Here is a 22,292-nt window from a genome sequence, read left to right on the forward strand (position 1 = left end):
TGACCAGATTCTCAAATAGACCCTCGGACGTTAAAAACGCTGTTTTCCACTCATTACCCTCCCGGATTAGTATCAGAATATACGACGCTCTGAGATCAAGTTTAGAAAACCATTTAGCCCCAGTAAGCTGATTATATACAGTAGGTCGGAGATGAGTGGAAGGGAGTAAGTATTTTTAACAGTAATTTTGTTTAGTTCACGGAAATCGAGGCAGGGACAGAGGCGACCATCTTTCTTTATCACAAAGAAAAAAACAGCAGCTACAGGCAAGGAGGAAGGACAGATATGACCCTTGCGCAAACTTACTTTAATATATTCTTTCATAGCGGTCCGTTCAGGTGCCGACAAATTGTACAAGCGAGCCTTAGGCAATTTGGCATTAGGAATTAAATCAATAGTACAATCATAAGGACGATGGGGAGGTAGTATCCCTGCCTCTTTTTCTGAGAACACATCTCTGAAGTCTTTCAGGTACGCCAGCAGACCCTCCAGACTAGTGGAGCAAATTTGCACAGAACGAATACATCTTTCATGGCAGTTGGGGCTCCATTTAACAATATCCTTTTGCCACCAATCGATAACAGGATTATGAACATGCAGCCAAGGAAACCCCAACACCAACCCAGCAGGTAAATTATCCAACACATAACAGGAGATGGACTCATAGTGCAGTGTTCCCACTCTAAGTGTGAATTCCACTGTTATCAGCTGGACAAAGTTCTGGAGTAATGGTGTCTTGTCAATGGCGACAATCTGAATTGGTCTTTCCAATCTAACTGTCCCTAATCCTAATTTAAGAACCAGTCCAGAATCAATAAAGTTTGCAGCAGACCCATAGTCAATGAAAGCAAGTGCAGATAACCATAGGTTCTGAAAACATAGTTCCACATTCAACAGTACTTCATCTGAGGAGTTAAAAGGTACCTGGAAGCCTGGGTGATGTCCTCGACAATCAGCCAGGCTTAGGTGTTTCCCAACAACTTATTTGCTTGAGGGCGAGTCAAGCAGTCCTTGAGATAATGTCCAGCGCGACCACAGTAGAAGCAGAATCTGAGATTGCGCCAATGTTTCCTCTCCACTGTCCGAGAGCTGGTTGCTCCAACCTCCATTGATTCTGTCTCAGATAAGGAATAAGGCTTAGGAGGAATGACTGAAACCCCTTTTCGCTCATCAGTTCTCTCCCAAATCCTGCGGTCCATACGAATGGCCTGAGTCCTATCCTCTCCCAAAGACAGGGGTGGACGATGCAAGGCCAGAGCATCCTTAAGATTATCTGTAAGGCCACAGCAAAACTGCCACCTGAGAGCAGCATCATTCCAAAAAACCTCAGAGGACAATTGCCGGAACTCCAAACTATAACCCTCAGCGGTGCGACCTCCTGCATCAGATTTGTGATCTTAGCCTCTGTGACCTGGACCCTGTCAGGTTCGTCATAATTCATCCCTAAAGCATCTAAAAAGGCACCGACAGGGGTGGAGGATGCAAGGCCAGAGAGTCCTTAAGAGTATCCATAAGGCCACGGTGAAACTGCCACCTGAGAGCAGTATGGTTCCAAAAAACCTCAGAGGACAATTGCCGGAACTCCATACTATAATCCTCAGCGGTGCGGCCCCCTGCATCAGGTTCGTGATCTTAGTCTCTGCGACCTAGACCCTGTCCAGTTCGTCATAAATCATCCCTAAAGCATCAAAAAAGGCGTTGACAGAAGACTGTTCTGGAGCTAGTGGGGACAAAGAAAATGCCCAAGTCTGAGGACCCCTATCCAATAGGGACATGATTATACCCACCCGCTGGGACTCATCCTCAGAAGACCGGGGTCACAGAGTGAAAAATAATTTATAGCTCTCCTTGAACACCCTAAATTGATCCCTCCCTCCCAAGAATTTGTCAGGAAGTGCCACAACTGGTTCGGGGGAGGTAAACTGTATGTCAGTAGGTCCAGAAGACATAACTACTGTCGCTGGCGGAGAGCTTTTGGACACACCCAGAGTACTAAACTGACCCTGCAGCTGGGACTGTGAGGATTCTAGCTGGAGATTCCTGGCCAGATCCTGGACCATCTGGGTCAGACTTGTCGCTTCCCGACCGCCCACTGTATATAAACGTCGGCGCTGTCTGGGCTCTGTGCAGCGCCGATGTTTATGAACGGTCGGTGGTCCTGCAGCCCTCAGGACCCCCAGGGTCCTGCAAGCGCTGCGGGTGCGGTGCAGAGTGACAGCTCTGACAGAGGACGTCATCGGGACCTGATTGGATCAGGTCCCAATGATGTTAACCCTTCGCTATCTTCTATATGCCGTGATCTATAGTGTTCGCGGAATTTGGAAGATAGTGAGAGGAGAGGGGGTCGTCCACTTACCTCTCCGACGGCCCCCTGATGTCTGACAGGACCTGCCGCTGTCATGGCAGCCGAAGGTCACATGACCGCCTCCGGGTCTGCCATGTACGTTGTCCTGCTAGACTCAGCCTGCAGCTGAACTCTAGCAGGAGACACTGACTGTGAAACTGTCAGCAAAGTTCTCATGCAATGCAATACATGTCTATTGCATTGCATGAGAACAGTGATTAGAAAAATAAAAATTAATGTCCCATACAGGACTAAGTAAAAATGTAAAAAAAAAGTCTAAAAATGTTTTCAAACTGTTAAAAAAAATCACACAATAAATAAATAAAATATTAAACCAATAAATCCGTATATTTATGCAAAAACAAAAAAAGTACACATATTTGGTATTGCCACGTCCGAAACAACCCGATCTATAAAACTGTCACACTAATTAACTCCTTCTGTGCACACCGTAATAAAAGTAAATAAAAAACAGAGCAAAAAACTATGCTTTTTCATCATATCGCCAAACAAAAAGTGGAAAAAAATGCGATCAAAAAGCAAAATGGAAATAAATGGAAATAAAAATGGTACCGCTGAAAACGTCATCTTGTTCCGCAAAAAAAGCCGTCATACAGCTCCATAAGACTAAAAATAAAAAAGTTATAGCTCTCAGAATAAAGCAATGCAAAAAAAAATTTTTTTCTATAAAATTGTTTTATTGTGTAAAAACACCAAAACATAAAAAAAAATACAGTAAGTGTAGTATCGCTGTAAACGTACTGACCCGAAGAATAATGCTGCCTTATCACTTTTACCACACGCAGAACGACATAAAAAAAACTTCAAAAAACAATTCCTGAATTGTTGGTTTTTGTTAATTTTACCTCCCAAAAAACGGAATAGAAAGCGATCAAAAAATGTCATGTACCCAAACATGGTACCAATAAAAATGTCAACTCGTCCCTCAAAAAACAAGCCATCACATGACTCTGTCGACCGAAATATGGAAAAATGATAGCTCTCAAAATATGGCGATCCAAAAACTAGATTTTGCAAAAAATGCGTCTGTGTCTGTGTGACAGCTGTCAGTCATAAAAACCCGATATAAATCTGGTATCTCTGTAATCGCACCGACCTGAAGAATAAAGTAATCTCATCACTTATACCGCACGAGAAACGGCGTAAAAAATAAATAAAACCAATTCTTCACCTGCTACTGATTAGTTTATTATGTCTCCCAACGATGGCAGAAAGGCTCTGCTCTCATTTATCCTGCGCTCTGCGCTGAGCACTTACACCAGAGTTTCCGTGTAAATCTCTGAAATACATGATTCAGACGGAAACCATGACGGAAGATTCCCTGTAATGAGGCAGATATAGGCCACTGTGGATGCCGACTGGCCTGTCATCCCACGGTGTCAGTTTTTTTAGGCGTGCATAAAAGTGGGGTTGACCACAGTTTTGTGCGCTTCTGAAAAATTTGGACACCGCTAAATAGAGGCCAGACGGAGTCCAGAGTAACTCTGCTGCCTCATTACAGTGAATGGATCCCGTAGGGGTTTCATCTGAATTGCATCACTTGGAAATTTAGATGGAAACCCCGATGTAAGTGCTCAGCATAGAGCGCTGGATAAACAATATGTAAAATGTTCCCAATAAAAGCTTCAACTCAGTCCTCAAAAAAAGCTAGTGCCCACTCAGGTCCGTTATCTGTTAAAAATATAAGGGACTTCCAAGTTACTGGTAGCAGAAAGTCTCTGGAAAAGCGAAATGGCCCTTGCCCCCCAAAAGAAATTCAGAAAATTTTGTGCTCCCAAATCCAAGTGCCTATTCTACAATAATTTGTTCTCCAACTGTCAAATAGCGCCCCGTCACTCCCAGATCTCGCCGTATGGCTAAGCGGTACCATACAGCCACATATGGGGTATTGCCACTTTTAGAAGAAATTGTGTGACACATTTTGGCACCATTTTTACCCATTGCCCTGTGTGAAAATGTAAAATCTGAGGGTAAAACATTTTTTGTGGTAAAATTATAATTATGTTTTCTTCACTGCCCAATGGTATAAATTTAAAAATTAAAAAATACTCACTACTTTCCTAGATGAATTCCTTGAGAGGTGTAGTTTACAAAATGGGGTCACTTGTGGGGGTTTCTGCTGTTTCGGCATGTCAGCGACTCTTCAAATGTGACATGGTGTCTGCAACCTATCCCAGCCAACATAGCACTCCTTTCTCTTCCGAACCCTGCCGTGCACCAAAGCAGTGGTTTTCCCCCACATATAGGGTATCGGCGTACTCAGGAGAAATTGCACAACAAATTTCATGGTGCAATTTCTCCTGTTATCCTTATGATAATGCAAAATTAGGAGATGAAAAAATATTTTTTGTGGGAAAAATGTGAAAATTTTATTTTTACGGCTCAATATTATAAACTTCTGTGAAGCACCTGGGGGTGCAAGGTGCTCACCACACATATAGATAAGTTCCCTAAGGGGTCTAGTTTCCAAAATGGTGTCATTTGTGGGGGGTTTCCACATTTTAGGGACATCAGGGGCTTCCCAAATGCAACATGGAGTCCGCTAATTATTCAAGCAAATTTTACATTTAAAAAGTCAAATGGCGCTCCTTCCCTTCCAAACCCTGCAGTGTACCCAAATAGTGGTTTTCCCCCACATATGGGGTATCGGCATACTCAGGAGAAATTGCACAGCAAATTTCATGGTGCAATTTCTCCTATTACCCATATGATAATGCAAAATCAGGGGATGGAAAACATTTTTTATGGGAAAAATGTGAAAATTTTATTTTTACGGATCAATATTATAAACTTCTGTGAAGCACCTGGGGGTGCAAGGTGCTCACCACACATCTAGTTAAGTTCCCTAAGGGGTCTAGTTTCCAAAATGGTGTCACTTGTGGGGGGTTTCCACTGTTTAGGCACATCAGGACGTCCGCTAATTATTCAAACAAATTTTACATTCAAAAAGTCTAATAGCGCTCCTTCCCTTCCAAACCCTGCAGTGCACCCAAACAGTGGTTTTCCCTCACATATGGGGTATTAGCGCGCTCATGCGAAATTGCACTACAAATTGTGTAGTCCATTTTTTCCTGTTACCCTTGTGAAAATATAAAAATTGGGTCTAAAATAACATTTTTGTGAAAAAAAGTTAAATGTTCATTGTTTTCTTCCACATTCCAAAAATTCCCGTGAAACACCTGAAGGGTTAATAAATTTCTTGAATGTGGTTTTGAGCACCTTGAGGGGTGCAGTTTTTAGAATGGTGTCACTTTTGGGTATTTTCTGTCATAAAGGCCCCTCAAAGTCACTTCAAATAAGATGTGGTCCCTAAAAAAATGTTTTTGTAAATTTTGTTGGAAAAATGAGAAATCGCTGGTCAACTTTTAACCCTTATAGCTTCCTAACAAAAAAAAATCTTGGTTCCAAAATTGGGCTGATGTAAAGTAGACATGTGGGAAATGTTATTTATTAACTATTTTGTGTGACATCTCTCTGATTTAAGGGCATGAAAATTCAAAGTTTGAAAATTGCAAAATTTTCAAAATTTTTGCCAAATTTCCGATTTTTTCACAAATAAACGCAAGTGATATCGAAGAAATTTTACCACTATCATGAAGTACAATATGTCACGAAAAAACAATCTCAGAATCAGGGGAATCCGTTGAAGCGTTCCAGAGTAATTACTTCATAAATTGACAGTGGTCAGAATTGAAAAAATTGGCCTGGTCACGAAGGCAAAAACAGGCTCTGGCGCGAAGTGGCTAAACTTTATGGGTGCCAATAATGATGAACAGGACTGTATCTGATGTAACAACTAAGAGCAAATCTCAGCACAGGACTGCAGAAAAAATTGTCTTATGCTTATGGGGTTAAGCAATTTATTCCAAAATAATGTTATATCTAAATGACTGAAGGGAAAATTAAAGCAGATTTCTAAAAAAGAAAAACTCCCAAATTTCTAAATAGTAATTTGACTAATATTAATTTTTGCGGCTGGTATATATGCAAAAGTGGTATTAATTTTTTTAACATTAAGCTCTTATTCTAACCCCTTACTGACATATGACATACAGTTACATTATGTGACTCAGTTACTGAGCCCACATCTTTCCTGACGGATGACTTCAAACTCCAAACTGTCATTGATGGACACTGGTGGAGGTGGAGATGAAGGAGACAAAATGGAAGGGACAAACTCTTTTAGCAGAGATTTATGGAATACATTTGGAATGCGGAAAGACAGAGGGAGTTTTAATCTGAAGGCCACTAGGTTAACTACCTCCAAAATCTCATATGGACCAATAAACTTAGGACCCAACTTTGTTGATGGCAATTTCAATTTAATTTTTTTGGAAGAAAGCCATACCTTTTCACCAACTTTGAATATGGGGCCCCCTGAACGTTTCCTATCGGCCTTCCGTTTCTGGCGATGCTGGGCTAACCCAATATTCTTCTGAACCTCCCTCCAGACATCCCCAAGTTTCTGTATGACAACCTCTACTCCTGGACAACCAGAACTCATTCTTGATAATTCACCAAAATGAGGATGAAAACCATAATTGCAAAAAAAGGCGAGGTTCCAGTAGACTGGTTAACCCGACTATTAAAGGCGAACTTAGCAAGAGGTAAGAATGAGGACCAGTCCTCCTGCTGAGTAGCAATGAAGCATCTAAGAATTTGACAATGACTGATTGGTCCTCTCTGTCTGACCGTTAGTTTCAGGATGATAAGCAGAGGAAAATAATAGGTCAATCCTTAATCTTTTACAAAACGCTCTCCAGAATTTGGAGACAAGTTGTACCCCCCTATTGGATACAATGTTCAACGGAATGCCATGCAATCTTACCACATGATTGATAAATAATGGAGTAGTGGAAAGAGCCGACAACTGGACTTTGAGAATCTCAGCCTCCAATTCTGAGGACACCATCGAAATTACTATACCCTTAGGAAGTATAGAGGAAGGAGGTTCTGGAGGAGGAACAGACTCAAGGCTGCATGACAGAGCGTCAGCTCTAACATTCTTAGACCCTAGTCTGAACGTGATGGAAAAATTGAATCTATAAAAAATAAAAAATAAGGACCACCTGGCCTGTCTAGGGGTTAAACATTTAGCAGATTCAATATAAGCCAGATTCTTATGATCAGTCACAACCGTGACCCGATGAATAGCACCCTCCAAAAAATACCTCCATTCTTCAAAAGCTAGCTTTACAGCAAGCAGTTCACGATTTCCAACATCATAGTTTCGCTCAGCAGATGAAAATTTCCTAGAAAAAAAATGGCCGTAAATTAGTCAGGGTTTTGGGACCTTGGGTAAAACAGCCCCTACCCCAACCTCTGAGGCATCCACCTCAAACGGTTTCTGAAGATCAGGCTGAATCAGTACTGGAGCAGACATGAAGCACTCTTTTAGTTTATTAAAGGCCCCAATAGCATGTGACGGCCAAACCTTAAGATCCACCCCCTTACATGTGAGATCAGTAAGAGGTTTAACAATCTGCAAAAAACCCCTTATAAATTTTCTATAGCAGTTGGCGAATCCTAAAAAACGGTGTAGTGCTTTAAGGTCGTGAAGTTGAACCCAATCAATTATAACCAGGGATTGAAGCTTGAAGAGGACAATTTGCATATTCCAGGTGCCTTCTGGGAAAAGCGAAGAGTGTCCTTCAGCTAGAAGATCGTTGGGTACAGCAGGGACCAGCTGCTTGGAAAGCATCGCCAAACCAGGGATTGAAGCTTGAAGAGGACAATTTGCATATTCCAGGTGCTTTCTGGGAAAAGCGAAGAGTCTCCTTCAGCTAGAAGATCGTTGGGTACAGCCGGGACCAGCTGCTTGGAAAGCATCGCCAAACCAGGGATTGAAGCTTGAAGAGGACAATTTGCATATTCCAGGTGCCTTCTGGGAAAAGCGAAGAGTCTCCTTCAGCTACAAGATTGTTGGGTACAGCCGGGACCAGCTGCTTGGAAAGCATCGCCAAACCGGTGATTGAAGCTTAAAGAGGACAATTTGCTTTCTCCAGGTGCCTTCTGGGAAAAGCGAAGAGTCTCCTTCAGCTACAAGATCGTTGGGTACAGCCGGGACCAGCTGCTTGGAAAGCATCGCCAAACCAGGGATTGAAGCTTGAAGGGGACAATTTGCATATTCCAGGTGCCTTCTGGGAAAAGTGAAGAGTCTCCTTCAGCTAGAAGATCGTTGGGTACAGCCTGGACCAGCTGCTTGGAAAGCATCGCCAAACCAGGGATTGAAGCTTGAAGAGGACAATTTGCATATTCCAGGTGCCTTCTGGGAAAAGCGAAGAGTCTCCTTCAGCTAGAAGATCGTTGGGTACAGCCGGGACCAGCTGCTTGGAAGTCATCGCCAAACCAGGGATTGAAGCTTGAAGAGAACAATTTGCATATTCCAGGTGCCTTCTGGGAAAAGCGAAGAGTCTTCTTCAGCTAGAAGATCGTTGGGTACAGCCGGGACCAGCTGCTTGGAAAGCATCGCCATCCGGGGATTGAAGCTTGAAGAGGACAATTTGCATATTCCAGGTGCCTTCTGGGAAAAGCGAAGAGTCTCCTTCAGCTAGAAGATCGTTGGGTACAGCAGGGACCAGCTGCTTGGAAAGCATCGCCGAAGCGGGGATAGAAGCTTGAAGAGGACAATTTGCATATTCCAGGTGCCTTCTGGGAAAAGCGAAGAGTCTCCTTCAGCTAGAAGATCGTTGGGTACAGCCGGGACCAGCTGCTTGGAAAGCATCGCCAAACCAGGGATTGAAGCTTGAAGAGGACAATTTGCATATTCCAGGTGCCTTCTGGGAAAAGTGAAGAGTCTCCTTCAGGTAGAAGATCGTTGGGTACAGCCGGGACCAGCTGCTTGGAAAGCATCGCCAAACCGGGGATTGAAGCTTGAAGAGGACAATTTGCATATTCCAGGTGCCTTCTGGGAAAAGCGAAGAGTCTCCTTCAGCTAGAAGATCGTTGGGTACAGCCGGGACCAGCTGCTTGGAAAGCATCGCCAAACCAGGGATTGAAGCTTGAAGAGGACAATTTGCATATTCCAGGTGCCTTCTGGGAAAAGTGAAGAGTCTCCTTCAGCTAGAAGATCGTTGGGTACAGCCGGGACCAGCTGCTTGGAAAGCATCGCCAAACCGGGGATTGAAGCTTGAAGAGGACAATTTGCATATTCCAGGTGCCTTCTGGGAAAAGCGAAGAGTCTCCTTCAGCTAGAAGATCGTTGGGTACAGCCGGGACCAGCTGCTTGGAAAGCATCGCCAAACCGGGGATTGAAGCTTGAAAAGGACAATTTGCATATTCCAGGTGCCTTCTGGGAAAAGCGAAGAGTCTCCTTCAGCTAGAAGATCGTTGGGTACAGCCGGGACCAGCTGCTTGGAAAGCATCGCCAAACCAGGGATTGAAGCTTGAAGAGGACAATTTGCATATTCCAGGTGCCTTCTGGGAAAAGCGAAGAGTCTCCTTCAGCTAGAAGATCGTTGGGTACAGCCGGGACCAGCTGCTTGGAAAGCATCGCCAAACCGGGGATTGAAGCTTGAAGAGGACAATTTGCATATTCCAGGTGCCTTCTGGGAAAAGCGAAGAGTCTCCTTCAGCTAGAAGATCGTTGGGTACAGCCGGGACCAGCTGCTTGGAAAGCATCGCCAAACCGGGGATTGAAGCTTGAAAAGGACAATTTGCATATTCCAGGTGCCTTCTGGGAAAAGCGAAGAGTCTCCTTCAGCTAGAAGATCGTTGGGTACAGCCGGGACCAGCTGCTTGGAAAGCATCGCCAAACCGCGCGCCTGACGGCGCGCAAATTTGTTTACTTTGTTTATCCTAGGGTATCACAAGAAAGAAGACAGACATCAAGTCAGCAGGGACAAGGAGTGGCATGGCAGATGTGACAACCTACATGGTGAGCTGCAAAATGTGCTACATGTTCACAGATCGACCAGAAGCTGAAACCAACTTCACCTGCCAGAAGTGTAGACTACTGGCTCTTTAAGAAGAAAAGGTGCGGGGACTGGAAGAAAGAATTGCAACATTAAAACTCATCAAGGAAAATGAAGACTTCCTGGACAGAACAGAAGCGTCACTACTGGTCACGGAAAGTGAAGGAAGAGTCAGAGAACCTCCAGAGGCAGACAAGTGGAGGCAAGTGACCAAAAGAAGCAAGAAGACCATGGAGACACCACCAACCACACAACTGAGAAACAGATTCCAAGGACTTGTGGAGGACGAAGATGGCACACCTAAGGATGAGGAACTACCAGCAAGCAAAAAAGAAAAGAGCACCCAGAAACACCCAGAAGCGACAAGAAAAAGGACAGCCAAGAAGGGAAGAAGAGTGGTGGTGGGAGACTCACTACTGAGAGGAACAGAAGCAGCTATCTGCAGACCGGACATAACCGCAAGAGAAGTATGCTGCCTCCCAGGGGCGAAGATCAAGGATGTTACCTATAGGATACCGAAGCTCATCAGCTGCATGGATGTCCACCCATTTCTTCTGATACATGTTGGCACCAATGACACGGCAAAGAAGGACCTACCGACAATCTGCAAGGACTTTGAAGCATTGGGGAAGAAAGTAAAAGAACTGGATACGCAGGTAGTTTTTTTCTTCTATCCTTCCAGTAGACGGGCATGGCGTCAGGAGATGGAACAGGATCCTTGATGTGAACAACTGGCTGAGACGATGGTGCAGACAACAAGGATTTGGATTCCTGGACCACGGTGTGAATTACCTCTATGACGGACTCCTTGCCAGAGACGGACTACACCTCAACAAACCCGGGAAACACACATTCGCCAGGAGACTCGCAACACTCGTCAGGAGGGCGTTAAACTAGAAGAAGAGGGGATGGGAAGAAAAACGCCGGACACGAACATGCAACCAGAGAACATACTAATGAAAGATATGAAGTGCGACAAAGAAGGTCAAAGACAAGATACTTGGAAGGGAGGTAAGAAAATTTCTAGTACAATCCACAGGGAGAAGATTGGAACAAAACAAAATCGTGTAAACTGCTTGCTAGCAAATGCAAGGAGCCTGACAAACAAGATGGATGAACTGGAAGCCGAAATATCTACAGGTAACTATGACATAGTGGGAATAACCGAGACATGGTTAGATGAAAGCTATGACTGGGCAGTTAACTTACAGGGTTACAGTCTGTTTAGAAGGGATCGAAGAAGTCACAAAGGGGGTGGAGTCTGTCTATATGTAAAGACGTGTCTAAAGCCTACAATACGGGAGGATGTATGGGAGGGAAATGAGGAGGTCGAGTCCTTATGGGTGGAGATACATGGGGCAAAAAACAATAATAAAATTATCATAGGAGTCTGTTATAAACCACCAAATATAGCAGAAGCCACGGAAAGTCTATTAATGAGACAAATAGACGAAGTAGCAAAAAATAACGAGGTGATTATTATGGGGGACTTCAACTACCCCGATATAGACTGGGAAACCGAAAGCTGTAGATCTCAGAAAGGAAACAGGTTTCTGTCAATTATCAAAGACAATTATTTGTCACAACTTGTGCAGGAACCAACTAGAGGGACGGCCCTTTTAGACTTAATATTAACTAACAGGCCAGACAGAATAACTGCGGTGCAGGTCGGGGGGCACCTGGGAAATAGTGACCACAACATTATACAATTCCACATGTGCTTCAGTGGGGTGCCCAACGAGGGAGTCACAAAAACACTGAACTTCAGGAGGGCAAAGTTTGATCAGATAAGAGATGCCCTTCACCTTATAGACTGGGATAGTATCTTTAGCAATAGGAGCACGGATAGAAAATGGGAAATTTTCAAAACAGTCCTACATAGTCACTGTAGATTGTACATACCTTATGGGAATAAAAGGGCTAGGAATAGGAGGAAGCCAATATGGCTAAATAAGGAAGTCAAGAGGGCAATGAAAAACAAAAAAAGGGCTTTCGGTAAACTTAAACAAGAAGGCAGTGAGGAAGCGCTAATATCTTATAGGGAAAAAAACAAAATCTGTAAGAAAAAAATAAGAATAGCAAAAGAGGAGACAGAGAGACTAATTGCCAAGGAAAGTAAAACGAATCCCAAACTGTTCTTTAACTATATAAACAGTAAAAGGATTAAAACTGATGGAGTTGGCCCATTGAAAAATAACCTGGGTAAAATCATAGAGGGCGATGAGGGTAAAGCAAACCTACTCAATAGCTTCTTCTCCACTGTTTTCACAAAAGAAAACAATTTATCGGAGGAAATGCAGAGTGATAAAGTAAACTCTCCGCTAAATATCACCCACCTAACCCAGGAGGAAGTTCAGAAACGCCTAAATAATATCAAAATAGACAAGTCACCAGGCCCAGATGACATACACCCCCGGGTACTAAAAGAATTAAGTAATGTGATAGACAGGCCGCTGTATCTTATATTCAAGCACTCTTTATGGACAGGGACTGTCCCACTAGACTGGCGCCAAGCAAATGTGGTACCAATATTCAAAAAGGGGTCTAAAAGTGACCCTGGGAACTATAGACCAGTCAGCTTAACGTCTGTTGTGGGTAAATTGTTTGAAGGATTTCTTAGAGATGCTATTGTAGAATATCTTAATGATAATAACTGTCTAACTCCATATCAACATGGATTCATGAGGGATCGCTCCTGCCAAACAAACCTGATCGCCTTCTACGAGGAGGTGAGCTCACAGCTGGACTGGGGAGAGTCAGTGGATGTTGTATACCTTGACTTCTCCAAAGCGTTTGATTCCGTGCCACACAAAAGGTTGGTATATAAAATGAGAATGCTTGGTCTGGGGGATAATGTGTGCAAGTGGGTGAATAGCTGGCTGAGTGATAGAAAACAGAGGGTGGTTATCAATGGAGTAAGCTCAGGGGGTGTCAGGGTTACTAGCGGGGTGCCTCAAGGGTCTGTCTTGGGCCCTATATTATTTAATATATTTATTAATGATCTAGTGGAAGGGTTGCATAGTAAAATAGCAATATTTGCAGATGATACTAAACTTTGTAAAGTAGTTAATACAGATGAGGATAGGGCACAGCTACAGGAGGATTTAGATAAATTGGGGAGTTGGGCCAAAAAATGGCAAATGGGGTTCAATGCCGATAAATGAAAGGTCATGCACATGGGAAAGAAAAACAGCAGTCACCCATACATATTAAATGGGAAACCGTTGGGGAAATCTGACATGGAGATCGACCTGGGCGTCTTGGTTAATAGCAAATTAAATTGGAGTGCCCAGTGTCAGGCAGCAGCTGCGAAGGCAAATAGAGTCATGGCATGCATCAGAAGAGGAATAGGGGCATATGATGAGAACATTGTTCTTCCTCTGTATAAAGCGCTGGTAAGGCCGCACTTAGAATATTGTGCACAGTTCTGGGCTCCGGTGCTCAGGAAAGACATATTGGAGCTAGAGAGGGTACAAAGGAGGGCGACTAAGGTAATAAAGGGAATGGAGGGACTAGAATACCCAGAGAGGTTGTGAAAATTAGGCCTATTTACGTTGGAAAAGAGAAGGCTTAGGGGAGACCTCATAAACATGTATAAATACATCAGGGGGCAGTACAGAGATCTCTCCCATGACCTGTTTATACCAAGGATGGTGACAAAGATGAGGGGGCACACTATGCGTCTGGAGGAAAGGAGGTTCCTGCACCAGCATAGAAGGGGATTCTTTACGGTCAGACGCCTTTCTTGAGAACAATAAAATTACATCTTATGCTTAGTTAATTAATCCAGGGATTTAATCTGCTGCCAGATTGGTGTCGGGAAGTGAATTTTTCCTCAATGATGTAAATTGGCCTATACTGCATGGGTTTTTTTTGCCTTCCCCTGGATCAATGCTGCGGAATAGCTGCAGTGCACAAGAAATAGGCTGAACTGGATGGACGCTTGTCTTTTTTTGGCCTTATAAACTATGTAACTATGTAACCTGCACCGTCCCTGGATCCATTTTAAAACCCTCAGCAGATACAATGAATCCCAGAAATGATATTTCCTGACCAGAGAAAGTACACTTTTCTAACTTGGCAAACAAAGAATTCTCCCTCAGTCTTTGTAAAACAAAATGAACATGCTCATAGTGTGAATTTAGATCAGACAAAAAAATTAGAATGTCATCAAGATACAGTATATCACAATAAACTTTCCAATGATATCAGAAAAAATGTCATTCATAAAGTTCTGAAAAACAGCAGGTGCATTGGTTAAACCAAAAGGCATGACCAGATTCTCAAATAGACCTTCGGACGTTAAAAATGCTGTTTTCCACTCATTACCCTCCCGGATTAGTATCAGAATATACGTCGCTCTGAGATCAAGTTTAGAAAACCATTTAGACCCAGTAAGCTGATTATATACAGTAGGTCGGAGATGAGTAGAAGGGAGTACGTATTTTTAACAGTAATTTTGTTTAGTTCACGGAAATCGAGGCAGGGACAGAGGCGACCATCTTTCTTTATCACAAAGAAAAAAACAGCAGCTACAGGCAAGGAGGAAGGACGGATATGACCCTTGCGCAAACTTACTTTAATATATTCTTTCATAGCGGTCCGTTCAGGTGCCGACAAATTGTACAAGCGAGCCTTAGGCAATTTGGCATTAGGAATTAAATCAATAGTACAATCATAAGGACGATGGGGAGGTAGTATCCCTTCCTCTTTTTCTGAGAACACATCTCTGAAGTCTTTCAGGTACGCCGGCAGACCCTCCAGACTAGTGGAGCAAATTTGCACAGAACGAATACATCTTTCATGGCAGTTGGGGCTCCATTTAACAATATCCTTTTGCCACCAATCGATAACAGGATTATGAACATGCAGCCAAGGAAACCCCAACACCAACCCAGCAGGTAAATTATCCAACACATAACAGGAGATGGACTCATAGTGCAGTGTTCCCACTCTAAGTGTGAATTCCACTGTTATCAGCTGGACAAAGTTCTGGAGTAATGGTGTCTTGTCAATGGCGACAATCTGAATGGGTCTTTCCAATCTAACTGTCCCTAATCCTAATTTAAGAACCAGTCCAGAATCAATAAAGTTTGCAGCAGACCCACAGTCAATGAAAGCAAGTGCAGATAACCATAGGTTCTGAAAACATAGTTCCACATTCAACAGTACTTTATCTGAGGAGTTAAAAGGTACCTGGAAGCCTGGGTGATGTCCTCAACAATCAGCCAGGCTTAGGTGTTTCCCAACAACTTATTTGCTTGAGGGCGAGTCAAGCAGTCCTTGAGATAATGTCCAGCGCGACTACAGTAGAAGCAGAATCTGAGATTGCGCCAACGTTTCCTCTCCACTGTCCGAGAGCTGGTTGCTCCAACCTCCATTGATTCTGTCTCAGATAAGGAATAAGGCTTAGGAGGAATGACTGAAACCCCTTTTCGCTCATCAGTTCTCTCCCAAATCCTGCGGTCCATACGAATGGCCTGAGTCCTATCCTCTCCCAAAGACAGGGGTGGAGGATGCAAGGCCAGAGCATCCTTAAGATTATCTGTAAGGCCACAGCAAAACTGCCACCTGAGAGCAGCATCATTCCAAAAAACCTCAGAGGACAATTGCCGGAACTCCGAACTATAACCCTCAGCGGTGTGACCTCCTGCATCAGATTTGTGATCTTAGCCTCTGTGACCTGGACCCTGTCAGGTTCGTCATAATTCATCCCTAAAGCATCTAAAAAGGCACCGACAGGGGTGGAGGATGCAAGGCCAGAGAGTCCTTAAGAGTATCCGTAAGGCCACGGTGAAACTGCCACCTGAGAGCAGTATGGTTCCAAAAAACCTCAGAGGACAATTGCCGGAACTCCATACTATAGTCCTCAGCGGTGCGGCTCCCCTGCATCAGGTTCGTGATCTTAGTCTCTGCGACCTGGACCCTGTCCAGTTCATCATAAATCATCCCTAAAGCATCAAAAAAGGCGTTGACAGAAGACTGTTCTGGAGCTAGTGGGGACAAAGAAAATGCCCAAGTCTGAGGACCCCTATCCAATAGGGACATGATTATACCCACCCGCTGGGACTCATCCTCAGAAGACCGGGGTTACAGAGTGAAAAATAATTTACAGCTCTCCTTGAACACCCTAAATTGATCCCTCCCTCCCAAAAATTTGTCAGGAAGTGCCACAACTGGTTCGGGGGAGGTAAACTGTACGTCAGTAGGTCCAGAAGACATAACTACTGTCGCTGGCGGAGAGCTTTTGGACATACCCAGAGTACTAAACTGACCCTGCAGCTGGGACTGTGAGGATTCTAGCTGGAGATTCCTGGCCAGATCCTGGACCATCTGGGTCAGACTTGTCATCTGATCATTCAGTGCATGAACTGGATCCATTGGTGAGAGGGAAAAAAAATTGTATGGCCAGACGTAATGTGACGCTAATCACTAACTCACAGAGCGACCGCGAGGCGGATAGTCAGTCGTTCCGAGGTCAATATCAAGAGAGCCCGCAGATACCAAGGGAAAAGACAGATGCGTAAGTCAGGTCACAGTCCAGGGTCAATATCAAGAGAGAGCTGAAAAAAGCCAAAGGGCAAGACAAGGAGGTAGTCAAAACACGGTCCAAAGGGTCAGGCAGCAAAAGATCAGAACACAGAACAACAGAATGAGGCAAACATTCACCAGGAAGCACAAACTACAACCCCTGGCAAAAATTATGGAATCAACGGGCTCGGTGGATGTTCATTCAGTTGTTTAATATTGTTGAAAAAAAGCAGATCACAGACATGGAACAAAACTAACGTCATTTCAAATGGCAACTTTATGGCTTTAAGAACCACTAAAAGAAATCAAGATAAAAAATGTGGTACTCAGTAAGGGTAATTTTTTTCAGACCAAGCAGAGGGAAAAAATTATGGAATCACTCAATTCTGAGGAAAAAATTATGGAATCATAAAAAACAAACACACAAAAGAACACTCCAATACATCACTAGTATTTTGTTGCACTACCTCTGGCTTTAATAACAGCTTGCAGTCTCTGAGGCATGGACTTAATGAGTGACAAACAGTATTCTTCATCAATCTGGCTCCAACTTTCTCTGATTGCTGTTGCCAGATCAGCTTTGCAGGTTGGAGCCTTGTCATGGACCATTTTCTTCAACTTCCACCAAAGGTTTTCAATTGGATTGAGATCCGGACTATTTGCAGGCCATGACATTGACCTTATGTGTCTTCTTTCAAGGAATGTTTTCACAGTTTTTGCTCTATGGCAGGATGCATTATCATCTTGAAAAATGATGTCATCATCCCCAAACATCCGTTCAATTGATGGTATACGAAAACTGTCCAAAATATCAATGTAAACTTGGGCATTTATTGAAGATGTAATGACAGCCATCTCCCCAGTGCCTTTACCTGACATGCAGCCCCATATCATCAATGACTGTGGAAATTTGCATGTTCTCTTCATGCAGTCATCTTTATAAATCTCATTGGAACGGCACCAAACAAAAGTTCCAGCATCATAACCTTGCCCAATGCAGATTCGCGATTCATCACTGAATATGACTTTTATCCAGTCATCCACAGTCCATGATTGCTTTTCCTTAGCCCATTGTAACCTTGTTTTTTTCTGTTGAGGTGTTAATGATGGCTTTTGTTTAGCTTTTCTGTATGTAAATCCCATTTCCTTTAGGCGGTTTCTTATAGTTAGTTCCTCATTTGTTTTGTTGTGCATTTCCTGTTTTGGAGACATATTGCTTTAACTTTCCGGTCTTGACGCTTTGATGTCTTCCTTGTTCTGCCAGTATGTTTGCCTTTAGCAACCTTCCCATGTTGTTTGTATTTGGTCCAGATTTTAGACACAGCTGACTGTGAACAACCAACATCTTTTGCAACATTGCGTGATGATTTACCTTCTTTTAAGAGTTTGATAATCCTCTCCATTGTATCAATTGACATCTCTCGTGATGGAGCCATGATTCATGTCAGTCTACTTGGTGCAACAGCTCTCCAAGGTGTGATCACTCCTTTTTAGATGCAGACAAACGAGCAGATCTAATTTGATGCAGGTGTTAGTTTTGGAAATGAAAATTTACAGGGTGATTCCATATTTTTTTCCTCAGAATTGAGTGATTCCATGATTTTTTCCCTCTGCTTGGTCTGAAAAAAATTACCCTTACTAAATACCACATTTTTAATCTTGATTTATTTTAGTGTTTCTTAAAGCCCTAAAGTTGCCATTTGAAATGACTTTAGTTTTGTGCCATGTCTGTGATCTGCTTTTTTTCAACAACATTAAACAACTGAATGAACATCCTCCGAGCTCGGTGATTCCATAATTTTTGCCAGGGGTTGTACATCTGGCAGGAAACAGGGACAGTCAGCTCAGTTAAATAGCTTGGCTAATCTCCAGAACACTGAACACCTGGAGACTGCCCTCCAAATCCCAGTCAAAGATTGGACAGCCGAGCTGTCAATCAAAGCACCGAGAGCCCGACTTGCCACTCACAGGATTGGACAGCCAAGCAGTCCATCAAAACACAGCAAGAACTAGTTAAATAGGACAGCATAGCAATCCCATACAGAATGCAGGAATCGTGACAACAAGAGTCTTATGTGGTGTGTTCCATCCCCAATACAAAGGATTAAAGCTTGGAATATATATATATATATATATACACTGCTCAAAAAAATAAAGGGAACACTTAAACAACAGAATAAAACTCCAAGTAACTCAAACTTCCACTTAGGAAGCAACACTGATTGACAATCAATTTCACATGCTGTTGTGCAAATGGGATAGACAATAGATGGAAATTTTTGGCAATTATCAAGACACACTCAATAATGATCTCAGTATCAATGCTTTCTGGCTGATGTCTTGGTCATTTTTAATGTTGGTTGTGCTTTCACACTCATGGTAGCATGAGACGGACTCTACAACCCACAGAAGTTGCTCAGGTAGTGCAGCTCATCCAGGAAGGCACATCAATGTGAGCTGTGGCAAGAAGGTTTGCTGTGTCTGTCAGCATAGTGTCCAGAGGTTGGAGGCTCTACCAGGAGACAGGCCAGTACACCAGGAGACATGGAGGGGACCGTAGGAGGGCAACAACCCAGCAGCAGGACCGCTATCTTCGCCTTTGTGCAAGGAGGAACAGGAGGAGCACTGCCAGAGCCCTGCAAAATGACCTCCAGCAGGCCACAAATGTGCATGTGTCTGCACAAATGGTTAGAAACCGACTCTATGAGGGTCGTATGAGGGCCCGACGTCCACAGATGGGGGTTGCTCTCACAGCCCAACACCATGCAGGACGCTTGACATTTGCCACAGAACACCAGGATTGGCAAAGTCACCACTGGTGCCCTGTGCTCTTCACAGATGAAAGCAGGTTCACACTGAGCACATGTGACAGACGTGACAGAGTCTGGAGACGCCTTGGAGAGCGATCAGCTGCCTGCAACATCCTTCAGCATGACCGGTTTGGCAGTGGGTCAGTAATGATGTGGGGTGGCATTTCTTTGGAGGGCCGCACAGCCCTCCATGTGCTCGTCAGAGGTAGCCTGACTGCCATTAGGTACCGAGATGAGATCCTCAGACCCCTTGTGAGACCTATGCTGGTGCGGTTGACCCTGGGTTCCTCCTAATGCTGGACAATGCCAGACCTCATATGGCTGGAGTGTGTCAGCAGTTCCTGCAAGATGAAGACATTGAAGCTATGGACTGGCCCGCCCATTCCCCAGACCTGAATCCGATTGAGCACATCTGGGACATCATATCTCGCTCCATCCACCAACGTCACGATGCACCACAGACTGTCCAGGAGTTGGCGGATGCTTTAGTCCAGGTCTGGGAGGAGATCCCACAGGAGACCATCTGCAACCTCATCAGGAGCATGCCCAGGCGTTGCAGGGAGGTCATACAGGCACGTGGAGGCCACACACAATACTCAGCCTCATTTTGACTTGTTTTAAGGACATTACATCAAAGTTGGATCAACCTGTAGTGTGTTTTTCCACTTTAATTTTGGGAGCGACTCCAAATCCAGGCCTTCATTGGTTAATAAATTTGATTTTCATTGATGATTTTTGTGTGATTTTGTTGGCAGCACATTCAACTTTGTACAGAACAAAGTATTCAATGAGAATATTTCATTCATTCAGATCTAGGATGTGTTCCCTTTATTTTTTTGAGCAGGGTATATAAAAATGCAGAAATCTGTTAATGGGTACTCCACTATTGGACAACCCCTTCTTAACAGCATAAGAGCCCCGCAAAGTAAAAAAAAAATCATATACTTAGCTCCCGGTACGACGCCACTCCTGCTAGGACAGTGCTGTGATTATGATTGGCTGCAGTGATCTTGTCACATATTAATGATATGTGACTGCCAAGAATCACAGCACCAACATCACATGAGCGAAGCCAGTAATTAGATATTTACTTTATATAGGCATGTAAGCAATTAGGATGGGGCTGTCCTGTAGTGAACATTCCTTATAATTTGTCAGATGGCAAACTACTTCATTAATGTAGCCACTTATCATGACATTTGACAAATTGACATCATCTGTACAGCATCTGAACTGTATAGCATCTGAATTACCTGCTGTAATTAAAACCGCCTGAGGCTTAGAGGCGAAGGTCTCATTCAGAAGGCCTATGCATATAAATGAAAAAAACTGACCGGCACATCCAAAACAGAAAATTGGTGTGTACAAGTGCTTACTAAGAGTAGCCATATATAACTAACAAATCAAGTGGCTTAAAGGCAGTGTTCTCAGTCTTACTGTTTACATGCATATGCCTTCTGACTGAGCACTCCGCCTCTAAGCTACAGGCGGTTTAATTACAGCAGGTTCTTACCTTCCCACACACAAGCAGACTTTAGGCTCTAAGAAAGAATACACATTGGCAGGGTCCTGGTATAAAGATAAACACCTTATCGTGGCTACCAGGTATACATAAATTGGCCAATTTATGCACTAAGCGTTCTCAGATTTTTTTATTTTCTTGAGCAGTATTGCTATTCAAATTTCATATATTTTATGTTTGCATACTTAGCGTTACAGAGTGCTACTTTATTTGTTAGTTATTTATGGAGATGGCTACTCTTAGTAAGCACCTGTATACACCAGTTTTCTGTTTTAGATGTGCCGGTCAGTTTTTTCCATTTTTTTGTTTAATAACCTCATTGATAGCATGCCAAGGCATGTAAATGTGTGTATTTTGCCGTGTGGCGCTCATGCTTAATACTTAATAGATAGACATGTTTAGATAATTTTAAAATTCGAAGAAAAGCCAGTACTCCATCTTCTTTGGATTAAGTCTCTATTAATCCATGTGCTAAGACAAAATTAAAACATGTATCTAAACATCCAACACGTTTCAGAAATAAATTCCTTATTCATAGCTGTTTGATACACACAAACATCATCATTAAAAAGGCTTCAATACAATCCACCCTTCCTGTCTTCTTTCATTTAATTGTATTAATGGGCAAGTGTGCAGTCACCATACATAAAAATATACAACATATATACATATCAAAAAGTAAAAAAAAAAAAAACTCATCAGTTTCCCTGCAGTTTCTCAGCATGTTGGAGTTTCTCCTGTGGACCTCCTTGCTGCACTGTATTTTTGCACTTTACTGGATAAAAATATTTCTATTTGAAGAATACATTTGTTGGGTGTTTCAATTTATATGGGATTTTAGACAGTGTGAGACCACTCTGACACACCCATTTGGACTTGCTGTGCTGGTTGTTGATTTTTTGAAATGCACCTCTCTCTCACTGTCGCCCAACTTTCTCTCTGCTCCATGCTTCTGTGAAACAATGCAAATGATTAGGTTATTGCCTCTCCTGTGTCCCTGAAAGGCACCTCGTAGTGGGGCAGTTCGATTGTATCCTCTTCTAAGAGACACGGATACAGTTGAATTCAGCAAAGGAGAACCAAATCTGTATCATGCATCTTCTCAGGTTCTCCAAACGAGCTGTTAGGCAAATGAAAGGTGCGATTTTTTT

Source organism: Phyllobates terribilis, unplaced genomic scaffold, assembly GCF_046119375.1.
Source record: "Phyllobates terribilis strain yellow unplaced genomic scaffold, ASM4611937v1 Scaffold_4__5_contigs__length_816908805, whole genome shotgun sequence".
NCBI classification, from domain to species: Eukaryota; Metazoa; Chordata; class Amphibia; order Anura; family Dendrobatidae; genus Phyllobates; species Phyllobates terribilis.